This window comes from Galeopterus variegatus, unplaced genomic scaffold (genome assembly GCF_000696425.1).
Source record: "Galeopterus variegatus unplaced genomic scaffold, G_variegatus-3.0.2 Scaffold4797, whole genome shotgun sequence".
Classification (NCBI taxonomy): Eukaryota; Metazoa; Chordata; class Mammalia; order Dermoptera; family Cynocephalidae; genus Galeopterus; species Galeopterus variegatus.
Genome location: NW_007730908.1, coordinates 129099 through 147879, shown reverse-complemented (window position 1 = coordinate 147879; position 18781 = coordinate 129099). Strand labels below are relative to the sequence as shown.

Genomic DNA, 18781 nt, shown 5'->3' with positions numbered 1-18781 from the left:
GAGAGAGAGAGAGAGAGAGAGAGAGAGAAAGAGAGAGAGAAAGAGAGAGAGAGGGAGGAGGTGCCAGAGTCTTTTAAACAATCAGCTCTCATTGGAACTAATAGAGCAAGAACTCACTCACTACCCCTCCTCCCCCAGGGAGAGCATTAATCCATTCATGAGGGATCCGCCCCCATGACTCAAACAGCTTGCAACACTATCACATTGGGGATTAGATTGCCACATGAGTTTTGGGGGGCCTCCCCCAGGGAGAGCATTAATCCATTCATGAGGGATCCGCCCCCATGACTCAAACAGTTTGCAACACTATCACATTGGGGATTAGATTGCCACATGAGTTTTGGGGGGACAACACATCCAAACTCTATCACCTGGTATGTGATAAGTCGCTTTTCCCTTGCTGCTTTTGAAATTATCTCTTAGTCTTTTACTTTTGATAATTTGATTATAATGTGTCTGGATGTAATGTTTGTATATTGGTTATACAATATACAGGGCTGAAAGGTGCCCTATAAATCCGGTAGGTTTCTTCACTTGTTTTAATTTTTTTTTTTTTTCTTCTTCTCTGACTGGGTAATTTCAGATGACCTGAGTTTGAGTTCACAGATTCTTTCTTCTGCTTTATAGAATCTGCTGTTTAAGCTCTCTGTTGCATTTTGCATTACATTCATTGTACTTTTCAGCTCCAGAATTTCTTTAGTTCTTTTTATTATTTCCATCTCTTTGTTGAAACTTCTCATACTGTTCACATATTATTTTTGTTTTTCATTAAGTTGTTTATCTATGTTCTCTTGCTGCTTACTGAGAATCCTTAAAACAATTATTTGGAATTTTGTATCAGGCAATTTATAGATCTTTATTTCTTCAGAGTTGGATACAAGAAAATTATTGTGTTTCATAGGTGGTATAATGTTTCGGACTTTTTTGTGTTCCTTGAAGTCTTGCATTGCTGTCTTTGCATTTGAAGAAGCAATCACCTCCTCCAGTATTTACTCTGATTTCAGGAAGGAAAGACCTTCATCACCTATCAGCCTGGCTAGAGATTCAGGGGTCTCTCAGACCTTTGCTGTAGATGTACCTACTCCACTTTTCTTATTACTTTTTTGGGAGAAGTCTTAGAATTGCAAGCCTTCTCTCAATCCTACAAAGCAAGATTGGGTGCTAAAAGCTAATTTTTCCTAGGGAAGTGCCCCAAAGTTTTCAAGGTTAAGTACCTTCTCCCAATCCAGCAGAGGAGAGCCAACTGTTTGAGTGAGATCATGCATAATCTGTAGAGGCTCATGGTTGCCATCATGGAAGTGTACATGGGGTGCCAGCTGGAGAACAGGGGAGGGACACATGGAGCATTGGGAGTATGTAGTGACTAGCTGAGGGGTTGGGGAGTTATGTGTTCTATAAGATTCATGGATGGGCCTCTTGATGGAGTCCATAAAGTGGTTAGTAGAAACTGCAGTGCTTTATTGAGTTCCCTGCCCCAGTTGCTATCAGCCCTCACCCCTTTTGCCTGATCCTAGATGCCTACAGACTATTCAGTCAAGCCTGACCCCTCAGTTCTGGGTGAGGTGAGAAATAAGTGGGCCTCTTGTGAAGTATTCCATATGGTTATGGAAGCCAAGCACTCATTACACTCTCACCTTCCCCCATGGGAGAAATCATGGGCCAAGGGTGTCTCTCCTGGCACTGACCTGTGCTGCCTTGGGAGAGGGGTGATGTGGGTAAAGTGAAACTGTTCCTGTTATCCTCTTCAATGCACCTATTCTCAGATTTCTTTGTTCAGTGGAGTGTTGGGACCTCTTTCCTGGACACCTGGTTTCTCACAAAGGTACTGTTGTCTGAGTGGTTGTCAAAATTGTTGTTTCTGTGGAGGAATGAGGACTGAAAACTCTCATTCTGCCACCTTGCTGACATTACTCCTAACTGAGTTTTAATACCACTGTGGCTTTATTTTCAGACATCATAGTGGGATTAACTTGAAAAAATGTTCGCCAAAATAATTTTATTAATCAGAAAATTTAGAAATCTAAAAACCCTGGAGAAACATCCAATCTAACCTCTCATTTTATAAATGAGAAGGCTAAGAGGCATTAGGGTTATTTATCCAAAGTTCCTCAGTAAGTCATGGAAGGAGGGGGCTGAGAACTGAGATCTAATCATTTCATTCACTGAAAAATACCAAGCATTGTGAAAATACCTCTTAATGATGGTAATGCTTTAACTCAACAGCCTGTTGTTCTTAAATTGATTCCTGGGCACTGTTCTTGTTATATTCTTTAAGTACAAAGAAAAACAGCACACTATTTTGGATTTATACAATCAGATCTGAGGACTGGCATTATTGTAATTTCTTGATCCTTGAGTCAACTGGCAGCACATCAACCATTAAAATCAAAAGCATGTAAGTAAGCAGGAAGATCCTGGCAATGCATAAATGCGCTTAGAAGTAAAGTCAAATTTGAACCTACCAAACTTGGCAGTTTTCCTTTAAGAGAGCACAGAAAAGTCACAGTGGCCATGAAAATTAAAACTGTGTCCTAAATGAATGAGAGGTGCTGCAGCTGAGGAAAGAATAACAAGCAGTTGAAGCTGCTGTACACCAATCAGAGTTTTAAAGATACATTTGGAATTCCATGTAGATGAGGCAAAGAAGTGAATAAGACCAAACTAAGAATAATTCTCTTCTTATCCTAGACTCAGACTCAGATCAGTGTGGTAGTGCGCAATTTATATTTAAATGTAAATTTCAAAACTAATTATGATTTTCAAATGGCAGATGGTTATTCAGTTAGAAACACAATCAAAAGAAAGATTTATTCAGTTTGCTAAAAAATTTTAGAAAACAAAATAAAAAAATAAAGTTCATAGTGGTCATGGGTTTCAAAAAGTGCACTTAAAGCTATGAACTTTTCATGGCTATTTTAATTAATTCATCAAGGTTCTAAATGAACCAAAATCCTCTAATTTCTTTCTAAAGTTGACACAGAGACTTACAGAATATCCAGAATCATAGGCATTATTCTCCAGGAACAATTTAGGCAAATAGAGAATACTTTATACCCTTGCTTTCTTTGCTGGGCATTTTAGGCTTGTCCTCATAACTACCATATACCACATCATATATCCTAGGTTTGCTAAAATGCTCTCAAACTTAATATTTCTATGCCATTATCAGGACGATGAGTCCTAATATTTTGGCTAGAGAAATATAATCTCTATGAATTGGCACAAAAGTGAACCAACAAGGCCACCTTAGTGGACTCACAAATTTTTAAAGCAGGCCTAGAATTTGGCATTAAGGAGAAGTTCTTAGTTAGTGTTATTTGGAAGCCAGTTTCTTGGAAAGAGAATTAATGGGTAGATGGCCATCTTCTTACTGTGTTTTCACAAGGCCAATTTTGTGCATGGAAAATTTTATGTGAATTTTGCCACAATATAAAATATTACAAAATTTTATTAAAGTTTCTTGGAAAGAGAATTAATGGGTAGATGGCCATCTTCTTACTGTGTTTTCACAAGGCCATTTTTGTGCATGGAAAATTTTATGTGAATTTTGCCACAATATAAAATATTACAAAATTTTATTAATAGACAAAGAATTTGGGCCTGAGTCCATAAAATTTGGGAAACTAAAAACTAGATAGAAACACACAATCTTACTGGCTTGAAGTGTTAAAATCAGTAGCTTTCTTCAGGGACTTGCTCACTCTTCATCAAGGTAACCACAACATTTGGAAAGAGAGGAGAACATTCCAGAAAAAAGAAAGCCAGCGAGCAGTTTCCCAAATTCTGTTTACAAACCATGCTAAATCTCTGGCTGACTTTTGAACCATGTTTGCACAGAGCCAACTCCAATCAGCCCAGCAAGGCTGAAAGAACTGACTAGAAAATAAAACTATTGCTCTCCACAGGAAAGAACAAATTGTCAGTTTGAGATGAGCCAAGTTAACTGCTTGATAAAACAAAAGAAATCAATATCTCCAAAATAAATAAATAAATAAACAAACAAACAAATAAATAACAGGACTGACATCATCAAAAACAGCAGAGTAGGGAACTCTAAAACTCTGTCCCTCCATTAAAGCAACAATTAAGCTGACAAAAAAAATTTCACAATCAACTTTTTCAGAACTCTGGAATCAAATTAGAAACTAACAACCAAGGGAACACTTAAAGAAGCTTCTAAACTGTGATGAGAGTATTGTGACATTTTAACCCATCTATCGCCTCCTACTGCCCAGGTCAGGCAGTGACTGTAAAAATGGTGGTTCATATTTCTGGAGCAGCATGCTTGTGCCGAAGAGAGCAATATGAACCTCATTCTCAAAAAATTGTGGTTTGTGTTTTGACCTGCCTGGTAGCTCCTTGAGAGATCCACTCAGGGGCTTGTCTTTTTTTTTTTTTCTTTTCTCTTTTTTCTTTTTTTCGCACATGCTCCGGAGCTTTCTCGGAAACTGTGTGGGAATATAAAATTGCACAGCTGCTTAGGAAAACAATTTGGCAGTTACTCAGAAAGTTAAACATAGATTTACCACATGACTCAGAAATTTCACTCCTAAATATATATCAAAAAAATTTTTAGGGCTGGCCGGTTAGCCAGTTAGCTCAGTTGTTTAAAGCACAGCTTTATAACACCAACGTCAAGGGTTTGGATCCCCAAACCAGCTAGCTGCCAAAAAAAAAAAAATTTTTTTTTTAAATAGGTGTTCAAACAAAAGCTTGTACATGAATGCTTCTAGCAGCATTATTCACAATAGCCAAAAGGTGAAAACAACCCAAATTTCTATCAACTGATGAATGGATACCAAAATATGGTATCCATACAATGGAATATTCTTCAGCCATAAAAAGGAATAAAATATTTTTACATGCTACAACATGCATAAACCTTGAAAGCATCATGCTAAATGAGAGAAGCTAGACACAAAAGGCCACATATTTTATTATTCTGTTTATATGAATTCCAGATTAGGCAAGTATGTGGAGAAAGAATGCAGGTTAGTGGTTGCCAGGGGATGGGTGTAGGAGGAAATGGGAAGTGAGTGATTAATACAGGTTTACTTTTGAAGTGATGAAAATGTTCTGGAACCAGATAGTGATGGTTACATAACATTGTTAATGTACTAAATGCCAATAAATTATATTTTTAAATGTTAAGATGGTGAATTCCATGTTTTCTAAATTTTATAATTTTTAAAAGAATAGCAGAATCCAGGGTCTCAACAATATATTTTTACAATGTTCAGGATACAATCTAAGATTATTTAACATATGAAGAAACACAAATAAACCCACAGCTTATATTCAAGAAAAAGAGACAGTAAATGAAGTGTGACCCAGATGGTGGAATTAGTAGATAATGGTTTTTTTTTTTTTTTTTTCCCCCTTTTTGTCTTTTTTACTGACCGGCAACGGGATCGCAACCCTCGGTGTTGAGCCTGCACCGCGCTCAGCCAGTGAGCGGGAACCGGTCTCCACATGGGATCCGAACCCTCGGCGGGAGCGCCGCCGCACTCCCAAGCAGTGCACTCTCCAGTGCACCACCGGGCCGGCCCGACAATGGTTTTAAAGCAATTAAAAAGTTATGTTTAAGGATGTAAAGGAAAATATGTTTGTAACAAATAAAAAGACAAAAAATCTAAGTAAAGAAATAAAACCTACACAAAAGAAACAAACAATTGTCTTTTAAAAATTCCCTTGTGGAAATGAGTAAGTTAATGATGTTTCCATAAGAAAACATTGTGAAAATATGTATTTAGAACTTTTTAATAAATGTATAACACGGAAATTTTTCTGGGTAGATCATAGCAGGTCCAAAGTAAACATTACATCCTATTGCATAAATCCATATCTAGAGACTTCTTGTCAGGTGGGATTTTGCTCTCCGTGGCTGAGTATTTGCAGAGGACTTAGTAGGCAGCGACAACCGATTTTAAAGCCCTGCAACCCAGCTGCAGAGCATTAAAAAGCTCTACCCTCCGCTAAGAATCTGTTTAAAATAACGTTTAAAATAAATATTTGTATTCTTTCACTAAACACAACAATGACACTTACACTGGAATCTAAGAAAATGACGAATGAAAAATTATAACACTGGCCCTTTACAATGGGATTGCTGACTAAACTGGAACTATACATACTCAGAGGATTTACTAAATGTTTAGTCTCTTAAGAAAAAAAGAGGCGGACAATTAATCAACTACACAGAATTTTTTTCCAGCTATTAGTTGCTCTTGGTTTGGTAATTTTATCTTCTTTGAGCATTTTCCTGCTGTACCGTACAAAGGAAATCTTATTTATTGCTGGTGTAAAATAGTATAACCAATTTAGAAGACATTTTGGCAGTTTCTTACACAGATCTTAGCCAAAAGGCAGAGAAGTGATTTGGCGGTTTCTTACAAAGTTAAACATAGCTTAACCATATGATCCAGTAATTGTGCTCCTAGATATTTACCCAATGGAGTTGAAAATATGTCCACACAAAAACTTGTACATGAATGTTTATGGTAGCTTTATTCATAATTGGCAAAAACTGGAAGCAAGATGTCTTTCAATAGGTGAATGAATAAACTATGTATATCCTTACAGTGGAATATTATTCAGCAATCAAAAGAAATGAATTATCAAGCCATGAAAAGACATGGAGGAACCTTATTTGAACACTACTAAGTAAAAGATGCCAGTCTGAAAATGCTACATACATTGCGATTGAACTATGTAACATTCTGGAAAAGGCAAAACTATAAAGACAGTAAAAAAGTTCAATGGTTGCAAAGGTTCAGGAAGAGAAGGAAGGAATGAATAAGTAATGGGGCTTTTCAGGGAAGTGAAACTGTTCTGTATGAAATGGGTGTATAATTGACATTATGCGTTTTTCAAAACTCATAAACTGTACAAAACGAAAAGTGAACCATAATGTAAACTGTGGACTTTAATACTAATTTATCAAAATTGGTTCATTAACTGTAGCAAATGTACCACTGTAATGCAGGATGATAATAACAAACTAAAGTATGAAGGTGAGAAGGGAGTATATGGGAACTCTGTATCATCAGCTGAATTTTTTATAAGTCTAAAACTAGTCTAAGAAATAAAATCTATTAGTTTAAAAAGCACAATATCTGAAATGAAAGTTCTCTAGAAAGGCTTTACAGCAGAGTACAGAGGACAGAAGAGTCAGTGAACTTGAATATGGAATAATAAAAATTATCTAATCTGTAAAGATGATAAAAATGCTAAAAAAAAAATGAACAGAGCCTTAGGGCCCTATCGAAAGGTCTAACATAACATGCAATTGACATCTGAGAACAAGAAGGAAAGAAAAAAAAGAAAGATATTTGAAGATATAATGACCAAACTTTTTTCTAATTTAATGATACATAAATTCACAGATCAAGAAGCTCAGCAAATCTCAAAAAAATGCATAAAACAATAACTAGGCAAATTATAGAGAGACTGATGAAAACTACATGTAAAAGGAAAATCCTGAAATTAGCCAGAAAAAATTTGACACACTACATATGAGGGAACACTGATATGAATTACCAGTAACTTCTCATAAAAAGAAACAATAAAGCTCAGAAGGTGGAATGGCTGAAACAAATATAAAACTGCCAACTTAGTATTCTATATCCAGCAAATATATATTTCAAGAAAAGAGGCAAAATAAAGACATTTTCAGTTAAAAGCAAACAAAGAGAATTTATTACCACCAGCCCAATACTACGAGAAATGTTAAAAGACATTCTTCAGGCCAAAGGAAAATAATATCAGATGGTAACATAAGTCATGAGCAAAAAAGCAAAAGAGCACTGGAAATGTTAAATAAGGAAAACAAAATATAAAGACTACTTTTTCTCTTAATTTATTTAAAATACACATGACTGTTTAAAGCACATATTATACCATTATATTGTGAGGTGACGTGACAAAAGTACATCAAGAAATGTGGTTTGGAGGTAACTGGACCTATGTAGTTGCAAGGTTAATTTTTTTACTGTAGTGAAATACACATAACATAAAATTTACCATTTTAATCATTTTTAAATATACAGTTCAGTGGCATTAAGTACATTCACACTGTTGTGCATCCATTACCACTATCCATTTACAGAACTTTTTTTTATTATTCCAAATTGAAACTCTGAACCCATTAAACAATAATTCCCCAATCACTGCTCCCTCTAGCTCCTAGTAACCACTACTCTACTTTCTGCTCTATGAATTTGACTATTCTAGGTAACTCATATAAGTAAAATCATTCAATATTCAATATTTGTCCTGTTAAAAAATTTTTTCAATTAATTTACATTTATTTTTGTAAGGTACAGTGCATTGTTTCAATACATGCATATACCACACAATGATTCACTTAGGGTAGATAGCACAGTTTTGTAACCATTAGTCCACCACTTCTCTTCCCCCACCCATCCCCTCCCAGCCTCTGGTAACCACTATTCTTCTCCCCACATATGAGATCATGCAGTATTTGTCTTTCTGTGCCTTACTTCTTTCACTTAACATGATGGTTTCCAGTTCCATCCATACTGCTGCAAATGATAGGATTATCATTTTCTTTATACCTGAATAGTATTCCATTGTGTATATATACCACACTTTTTTTATCCACTCGTCTGTTGATGGCACTTAGGTTAATTCCAACTATTGGCTACTGTGAATAGTGTTGTAATGAACATGGGATTGTAGGTGTCTGTTCAATATACTGATGTCATTTCTTTTGGGTATATACCCAGTAGTGGGATAGCTAGATCATAAGGTAGATCTATTCTCGTTCTCTGAGAAACTTCCATATTGTTTTCCACAGTGGCTGTACCAATTTACTTTCCCACTAACAATGTAGGAGGGTTCCCTTTTCTCCCTGTTCTCACCAGTATTTGGTATTTTCTGCCTTGCTGATAATAGCCATTGTGACTGGGGTGAGATGATACTTCACTGGTTTTAATTTACATTTCCCTGATGATTAGTGATTTTGAGAGTTTTTTCATGTGCTTTTTGGCCATTTGTCTGTCTTCTTTTGAGAAATGTCTATTCAGGTCCTTTGCCCATTTTTTAAGTGGGTTATTTAGTTTTTTGCTGTTAAGTTGTTTGAGTTTCCTATATATTCCAGATATGAGCTCCTTGTGTAATATGTAATATGTAAACACTTTCTCCCATTCTATAGGTTGTCTCTTCACTTTGTTGATGGTGTCTCTTTCTGTGCAGGAGCTTTTTAGCGTGATGTAGTACCATTTGTGCAGTTTTGCTTTAGTTGCCTCTGCCTTTGTGGGCTCACTCAAAAAGGTTCTTCCCATTCCCATTTTGTGTAGCATTTCTCCTATGTTTCCTTCTAGTAGTTTCATTGTTTCAGGAATTAAATTTAGGTCTTTAATCCACTTTGAGTTGTTTATGTGTAAGGTGAGTTGTTATGTGTATGGGGTCTAGTTTCAATCTTCTGCCATGTGGATATCCAGTCTTCTCAGCACCATTTATTGAAGAGGCTATCCTTTCACCTTTGGCACCTTTGGCAAAAATCAGTTGGCCGTAAGTGTGTGGGTTTTGTTTCTGGGCTCTCTGTTCTGTTCCATTGGTCTATTTGTCTATTTTTATGCCACTACCATGCTGGTTACTATAGCTTTAGAGTATATTTTGAAGTCAGGAATTGTGATGTCCCCCACTTTCTTCTTGTTGTCCAAGATTGCTTTACCTATGCAGAGTGTTTTGTGGTTCCATATGAAATTTTAAGATCACTTTTTCTATTTCTGTAGAAAATGTCATTGGTATTTTGATAGGTATTGTGTTGAACGTGTAGATTGCTCTGGGTAATGTGGACATTTGGGTGATATTAATTCTTTCAAACAAATGACAAGGGATGTCTTTCCATATATTTGTGTCCTCTTCAATTTTTTCACTGAGGTTTTATAGCCTTTATTGTAGAGGTCTTTCACCTCCTTGGTTAAATTTACCCTTAGGTATTTCATTTTTTTGGTAGCTACTGTGAATGAGATTACTCTTGATTTCTTCTTCAGCTATTTTGTTATCAGTGTATAGAAAGGCTATTGATTTTCATGTGTTGATTTTGCATCCTGCCATTATACTGACTTCATTTATTAGTTCTAGTAATTTTTTGGTGGTATCACTAGGGTTTTCTATGAATATGATTATGTCATCTGCAAATAGGGATAGTTTGACTTCCTCCTTTCCAATTTGGATGTCCTTTATTGCTTTCTCTTGCTTTCTTGCACCAGCCTACTATGTTGAGTAAGAGTGGGACATCCTTGTCTTGTTCCAGACCTTAGAGGAAAAGCCTCCAATTTTTGTCCATCCAGTATATTAGCTGTAGGTTTGCTGTATATGGCCTTCATTGTGCTGAGGTACATTCCTTCTATATCTAGTTGGCTGAGTATTTTTATCATGAAGGTGTGCTGTACCTTATCAAATGCTTTTTCTGCATCTATTGAAATATTTATGTTTTTTTTTCCCTTCATTCTGTTGATGTTATGTATCACATTTACTGATTTGCATATGTTGAAATCCTTGGAACACTGGGATGAATCCCACTTGATTATGGTGAATGATTGTTTTAATGTGTTGTTGGATTCTGTTTCCTAGTAGTTTGTTGAGGATCTTAGTATTTATGTTCATTAGGGATATTGGTCAGTAGTTTTCTTTTTTTGTTGTATCTTTTTCCAGTTTGGGTATAAGGTTAATGTTGGCCTCATAGAATGAGTTTGGACGTATTTCCTCCTCTTCAATATTCTGGAAAAGTTTGAGAAGAATTGGTATTAATTCTTCTTTAAATGTTTGGTAAAAATTCAGCAGTAAAGCCATCTGGTCCTAGGGTTTTCTTTCTTGGGAGATTTTTTTATCACTGCTTCAATTTCATTACTCATTACTGGTCTGTTTAGGTTTTCTAGTTCTTCATGATTCAACCTTGGTAAGTTGTATGTGTCTAGGAATTTATCCATTTCTTCTAGGTTTTCCAGTTTATTAGCATTTATTTGTTCATAGTACTTTCTTATGCCTTTTTTAAAAAATTGAAACATAATTGATTGTACATATCTGTGGGGTACAGAGTCGAATATCAATACCTGTGTGCAGTATGTAATGCTCAAATCATGATAATTAGTATATTCAACATGACACAATGTAATCATTTTTTTGTGGCCCTTTACTAATTTCTGACTAAACTCTCTTCTGCCTCCCCCTTTCCCATCTCAGGTGGCCTCAGTTCTGTTCACTCCTTTTCAAGGTTCAATATATTAATATGATTTTTGTATCTTTTTGTTTGTTTGTTTAGCTACCACTTATGAGTGAGGACATGCAGTATTTCTCTTTCTATGCTGGGCTTATTTCACTCATCATAATTTTCTCTAAGTTCATCCATGTTGCTGAAAATGGCTTTACTTCATTTCTTTTCATGGCAAAATAATATTCTAGTGTGTGTGTGTGTGTGTGTGTGTGTACACACACACACACACACACACACACACACACACACCACATTTTCCTTATCCAATCATCTATTGATGGAAATTTAGGTTGGTTCCAACTGAAATGGCTTTACTTCATTTCTTTTCATGGCAAAATAATATTCTAGTGTGTGTGTGTGTGTGTGTGTGTGTATATACACACACACACACACACACCACATTTTCCTTATCCAATCATCTATTGATGGAAATTTAGGTTGGTTCCAACTCTTGGCTATTGTAAAAAGAACTGCAAAAAAACATGGGAGTGCAGGAATACCTTTGACATGACGGTTTCCATTTCTTTGGGTATGTGGGATTGCTGGATCTGATGGCAGTTCTATCTGTAGTTGTCTGAGAGACATTCATACTGTTTTCCATAGTGTCTGAAGTAATTTACAGTTCCACTAACAAAGTAGGAGGGTTTCCCTTTCTCTGCTTTCTCACCAGCATCTGTTATTATCTGTCGTTTTGATAACAGCCAGTGTAACTGGGGTGATATAACTACCTCTGCTCTTTTTTGGTTTCCATTTGTGTGAAATATCTTTTACCATCCTTTCTTTCAGTAAATGTGTGTTTTTATAGATGAAGTGAGTTTCTTGTAGGCAGCATATTGTTGGTTCTTGTTTTATAATCCATTGATCCCTCTGTGACTTTTAATTGGGACATTTAATTCACTTATGTTTAGAGTTATCACTGATATATAGGGACTTGTTACTGCCATTTTGTCATTTTTTATCTAGTCTTACTGTCTTCCATTGTGATTGAATAATTTTCTCTAGCAGCATATTTTGATTTCTATTTATATTTAGCACATCTTTTATAAGTTTTGTGTTATGGTTACCATGAGGCTTACAAAAAACATGTTATAGTTATAACAGATTATTTTAGACTAACAACTTAACTTTGTTATCTAAGAAAAAAGAAAGAACCAAAGCCAATTCTATGCTTTGATGTCCTCCCCTCCCACCATATGACATGTATTTTGAAGTTACATATTTTAATAATGCCTATCTCTTATATGGTTATAGTATTTGTTGTTGTCTTGAATGGTTTGTCCTTTAGTCTTCACACTAAGGATGTAAGTGACTTATTCACCACCCTTATGATATTGGAGTATTCTAAGGTTGTCTGTGAACTTAATTTACTGATGAGTTACGTACCTTCAAATGTTTTCTTGCTGCTCCTTAGTGTCCTCATCTTTCAGATAGAAGAACTCCCTTTAGCATTTCTTATAAGGCAGGCCTAATGTTGATGAATTCCCTTAGCTTTTATTTGTCTGGGAAAGACCTTATTTCTCCTTCATATTTGAAGGTTAGTTTTGATAGATACAGAATTCTTGGCTGACCTTCTTTTTCCTTCAGCACTCGGAATATATCATTCTCTTCTGGCCTGAAGGGTTTCTACCAAGAAATCTGCTGAGAGATGTACTGGGGCTCCATTGAATGTTATGTGCTTCTTTTCTCTTGTTGCTTTCATTATTCTTTCTTTGTCTTTGCTTTTTGATAATTTCATTATGATGTGCCTTGGTGTGTTACTCCTTGGATTGATTTTGATTGGTGACATCTGAGCTTCCTATACTTGGATTCTGTCTTGATAGTTGGTAAATTTTCAGCCATTATTTCCTTGAATATGCTTTCTGCAACTCTTTGTTTTTCTTCTCTTTTAGGTATGCCAATTAGTCAGAGGTTATTTTGCTTGAGAGAGTCCTATAATTGCTGCAATTCTGTTTCATTTTTTCTTGTTCTTTTCTTTCCTTTTTTGCTCCTCTGATTAGAAAATTTCATAAGTTCTATCTCTGAGCTCACTGATTCTTTCTTCAGTTTGATTAAGTCTGCTATTGAGTTTTTCAGATCAGCCCAGATAATGTATTCTTGATTTCTGGAATTATGCAAGATAACTAATATAAGATAATACATTCTTTATTTCTAGAATTTCTTCTTTTCTTTTAATTGATTCAATTCCTTTGCCAAGTTCTCATTCTACTCCTGATTATTTTACTATTAAATGATATAGATATCACTTAATTTTCTATCTATATTTCCTTGTGATTCCCTGAACATCCTTTAGAGGATTATTCTGAATTCTCTGTCAGAGATTTCATAAATCCACTGTTGCTCTGGGTCCACTGCTGGTGCTTGGTTTGTTTCCCTTGGTGGTATATTTCTCTGTTTTTTCTCAATCTTTGTGTCTTTATATTGATACCTGGACATGAGCAGACTGCTGCATCTTCTAGGATTTATAGGTGTTTTTTTATTGGTGTTAGACCTTTACTGGTTAATATCAGAGCTTTGTCTGTGTGGTTTATTTTATTTTTCAGTTCCATGCTATATTATCAGCTACCACCTAAACTCTGCACTGGAACTAAGTTGGTGTCCTTTGGTTAATTCCAAAATTGGGGGAACTTCCTGTGGGGACCAGCACTTGAACACTGCAATTGAGCTAAATTGCTGCTTTGCTGCTGTTTCTCTGGGGAAGGCTTTTTGTGTGGATCAGATTTTAATTGTTGGCCTTTTATCACTTCTGGGTCTTACGAAGTCAGCTAAACCTGGGTTGTATGAAAATTTTGGTCCAGGACTGAGTTTTTTCCAGCAAATTGTGCCTTCTGCAGTTCTACCTCCCTGACTAGTTTCCACTGAGACTGAATTGGAAGGCAGATCAATTGCCCACACTGCACCCCAATGTTCCCCAACAGGCCAGCCTCCCCCTACCCCACAATCCAAATGCTTCCTATGAGGCAGGCTCTGTGTGGTTCTCTTGTAATGACTCACCAACTTCTGAGTGGCTATTTTCTTTGGTCGGCTGTAGCCCCTTACTCCTAAGTGAGTCCACGGGAACCCTGTCAGTGGTCTAGCTGGCCTGGGGGCTGTTATGGTGCTCTCCAAGGCCCTTTTCTCCCCTGCAGATTCCAACCAACTTCAAACAAAAGGCACAGCTGTGGCTTTTGTTGGCTCCTGCTCAATGTGCTACAGCCTCTTCCCACTCCTCACCAGGGCTGACCCTGAAGCAGCTGGGGCTTGAAATGGCCAGAGTGGACCCTTCTTTCTCTCACCACAGCTTCTCCCATCTTCAGGAACTCTGCAGGTCTCTCCTCTTTTCCTGAACTCCAGTGATCTCAGGATGGCAGACTTTGATTTTTAATAGTTTTAAATTGATCAGTTGTAGGAGACAGTGACACTGGAGACTGTGTATTCCACCACATTGATGACATCACCAATATTTGTCATTTTGTGCCTGGCTTATTTCACTTAGCATGTCTTCAAGGTTCATCTACGTTGCAGCATGCATCAAAATCTCCTTCCTTTTTAAGGATGAATAATTCATTATGTGTGCATGTGTGTGCATGTGTACCATATGTTGTTCATCCATTTATCCATCAATGAACATTTGGGTTGTTTCCATTTTTTTGGTTAACATGAATAACGCTGTTACCAACATAGGAGTACAAATAAGTTGCAAGGTTCTTACATTTTATATGATGTGGTACATTGACTCTAGGTAGATATGAAAAATTAAAAATGTACATCCCCAGAACAAACATTAGAAAAATAATACAGAGGTTGTAGTGGATTTAATTATGTTCCCCCAAAACTCACTGAAGCTTGAATTGTGTCCCCCAAGTTTATGTATTAGAAACTTGGTCCCCACTGTGACTGTTAAAAGGGTGGGAAATCCTATTATGGTAATTGAAAGGTGGAGCCTTGAAGAGTTGATTAGATTGTAAGACCAGGCCATAATAAATGGATTAAAAATGGTGGTCAGGGGCATGGTTCTGAGGACTTCAAAGGAGAGAGAAGAGTCTGTCTCTGCTCTCTCTCTCTCTGCTCTCTCTGCTTTCACCATCTTGCAATGTGAGACCCCTGGGTCATGGCTGCCACCACCAGATGGACTCACAGATTATAGAATGAGCCATAAAAATGTCTCAATAAATTTAAAAGGATTGAAATTACATAGAGTATATTCTCTGGTTAGAACAAAATTAAATTGAAACCAATAATACATCTAAAAAAATCCACCAAATATTTATAAATTAAACAGCATTCTTGTAAATAGTTAATATATCAAAGAAGTAATCACAAAGAAAATTATAAAATATTTTGAACTGAGTGATAATGAAAAACATGTATCAATATTTTGAGGGGGTGTCTATAAAGCAGGACTTAGAGGTTGATTAATAAATCTAAACACTTAGAAAAGAAGGGTATAAAATCAATAATTTAATGTTTCTTTTTAAGAATCTAGAAAAATGAAAGCAAAGTGAACCCAAAGTAAGTAAAAGGAAACAAAAAGATAAAAACAGAAATAAATCAATCAAAGAAAATAGACACTCAATAGGGAAAATTAAGCTAGCTAAAAGTTGCTTCTTGGAAATGACCAACAAAACTTATTTTTAGAAAACATAGATAAATTGATCATGGGAAAAGAGAATACAAATTACCAATATAAGAATAAGAGTGTATGTTACTACAGATCTTATAGCTATTAAAATGATAATAAGTAAATATTCTAAAAAATGTTAGGCCAACAAATTTGACAACTTATATAAATAAAAAAGTTATTTGAAAAACACAACTTACCAAAACTAATTCTGGGTGAATCCAAATAACTGTACAGTATTTTATCTACTAAAGAAATTTAATTTGTTATTAAAAACCTTCCCATAAAGAACCTCCAGGCATGAATGGCATTCCTGGTGAATTCTACTAAACATTTAAGGAAAAAACAATACGAGTATTCCCAATAATCTTTCTGAAAACAGGAGGAGCGATCCATCCCAACTAATTTTTTGAGGGCAATACAGCTCTCAATACTAAAATCCAATAAAGACATAACATGGAGAGACTGTGCCTGAAGTAGTAACAGCTAACATGTCCCATGGTTCCAGCACTGGTTCTGACTGCCACATCACCAATATTTTACCCGAGGGCTGGCTCTACCAAGTAGAATATGCTTTTAAGGCCATTAACCAGGGTGGCCTTACATCAGTAGCTGTCAGAGGGAAAGACTGTGCAGTAATGGTCACACAGAAGAAAGTACCTGAAAAATTATTGGATTCCAGCACAGTGACGCACTTATTCAAGATAACTGAAAACACTAGCTGTGTGATGACAGAAATGAAAGCTGACAGCAGATCCCAGGTTCAGAGGGCATGCTAGGACACAGCTAATTGGAAAAACAAGTATGGCTATGAGATTTTTGTGGAAATGCTGTTTAAAAGATTTGCTGATATCTCTCAGGTCAACACAGAGAATGCTGAAATGAGGCTTCTTGGTTGTTGTATGATTTTAATTGATAGAGATGAAGAACACAGCCTCAGGTGTACAAGTGTGATCCTGCAGGTTACTCAGTTTATTTAAATCTGTTTGTTTAAATCTGAATCAACCAGCTTCCTTGAGAAAAAAGTGAAGAAGAAATTTGATTGGACATTTGGACAGTGGAAACTACAATTACTTGCCTGTCTATTCTTCTATCAATTGATTTCAAACCTTCAGAAATAGAAGTTGGAGTAGTTACAGTTAAAAATTCCAAATTCGGGATTCTTACAGAAGCAGAGATTGGTGCTCACCTTGTTGCTCTAACAGAGGAAGACAAACATTGTCATTAGTTTACCAAACCCATGATGCCACTTGTGTGTGTGTTTAGTAACAACAAACCAACATGACAGAGGCCCCTGGACTGAAAAAGGAATCTCTCCCACTCCTTCTACTGCTTGCCAAAGTAGTTAGGACTCTGTATAAATAAAAACAGTGCTTTTAGGAGAAAAAAAAAAAAGACATAACATGAAAAAAAAAAAAACTACAAACTAAAACTTCTCATAATCATAAATCAAAAAAAATCTTTAACAAAATATAAACAAGTTTAATTCAGAAATAGCTAATAATCCTGACAAAGACAGTATGTTATAACCAAGAAGGATTTTTCCCTGGAATGCAAGGTTGGTTTAACATTAAATATATATATATATATATATATATATATATATAAATGTAATTCATCATAGCAAGAAAATAAAGGATAAAACCATACACTCATCCCAATAGATGTGGAAAAAGCATTCATCAAAATTCAATACTTATTTATAATAATAATTTTTTTTTCCTTTTTGTCTTTTTTCGTGTCCGGCAACGGATCACAACCCTCAGTGTCGCGCCCGTACCGGACCGGGACCGGCAACGGGATCGCAACCCTCGGTGTTGCTCCCACACCTCGCTCAGCCAGTGAGCGGGAACCGGTCTGTATGTGGGATCCGAACCCTCGGCGGGAGCGACGCCGCGCTTCCCAAGCGGCGCACTGTAGCAGTGCGCCACCGGGCCGGCCCTATAATAATAATTTTTAAAAACTCTCCAGGTTAAGAATAAAAAGGAACATCCTCAATCTCATAAAAGATATCTACCCAAAACTAAAGTTAACATCATACTTAATGGAAAATAACTTTATATTACAATTGGGAACATAGGAAGGTGCTCACTCTCATCATCTATATCATATATTGTACTAGAGGTCCTAATCAGTTCAGTAAGGCAAGGAAATAAAAGGCATAGAGATCTGAAAGGAAGAATTTAAACAGTCTCTATTTACAAATGACATAGTTGTTTATATAGAAAATCATAAGGAATTTGCCAAACAACTCCTAAAACTAATAAGTAAATTTAGTAAGGTCGCAAGATATAAGATCAATATACAAAACAACCATATTTCTATATACTAAGAGCATATTTGTTGATGCATTTATAACATGGTTTTTTTAAAAACATAAAATACATTAGAATGATTTTAACAGAAACATTCAATTCCTCTACACTGTAAACTACAAAAAGTGCTGAAATTTAAAATGACTTAAATTAATTGGAAGACTCCATATTGTCAAATATCAATGGTTTTCAGATTGTACTATAAAGTCAGTGCAACCATAATAATAATCCCACCAGAATTTTTTTGAAATTTATAAATTGATTCTAAAATTGCAAATGATTAAGAACATCCAAAGCAATTTCAAAAAAGGACAACAAAATTGGAGAACTCATACCACCTAACTTTAATGCTTTTTATAAAGCTACAGTAACCAAGACAGTGTTGTGTTTTTATAAGGAGTATAAATCCATCAATGAATAGAGCACAGAAATAGACAAACACACATACAGTCATTTGATTTTCATCAATAATGATCACCAACTGACAGGACTACTCAATATTGTCGTCCAGGCCTGAACCCAGTGGAAGAAGTTCAAAAAAGTTAGAAGAACTATGCATAATCAAGGAAGCTTATCTGATTAATATCTGCTGAGGTTCCAAGACTAGACTGAAAGTGGTAAAATCTC

General features: G+C 35.8%; 1 pseudogene; it reads left to right on the top strand.

Annotated features, from left to right (window-relative positions):
- The first annotated feature begins 16330 nt into the window (after window positions 1-16330).
- LOC103603802 lies at window positions 16331-17067 on the top strand (annotated as a pseudogene).
- The last annotated feature ends 1714 nt before the right edge of the window (window positions 17068-18781 follow it).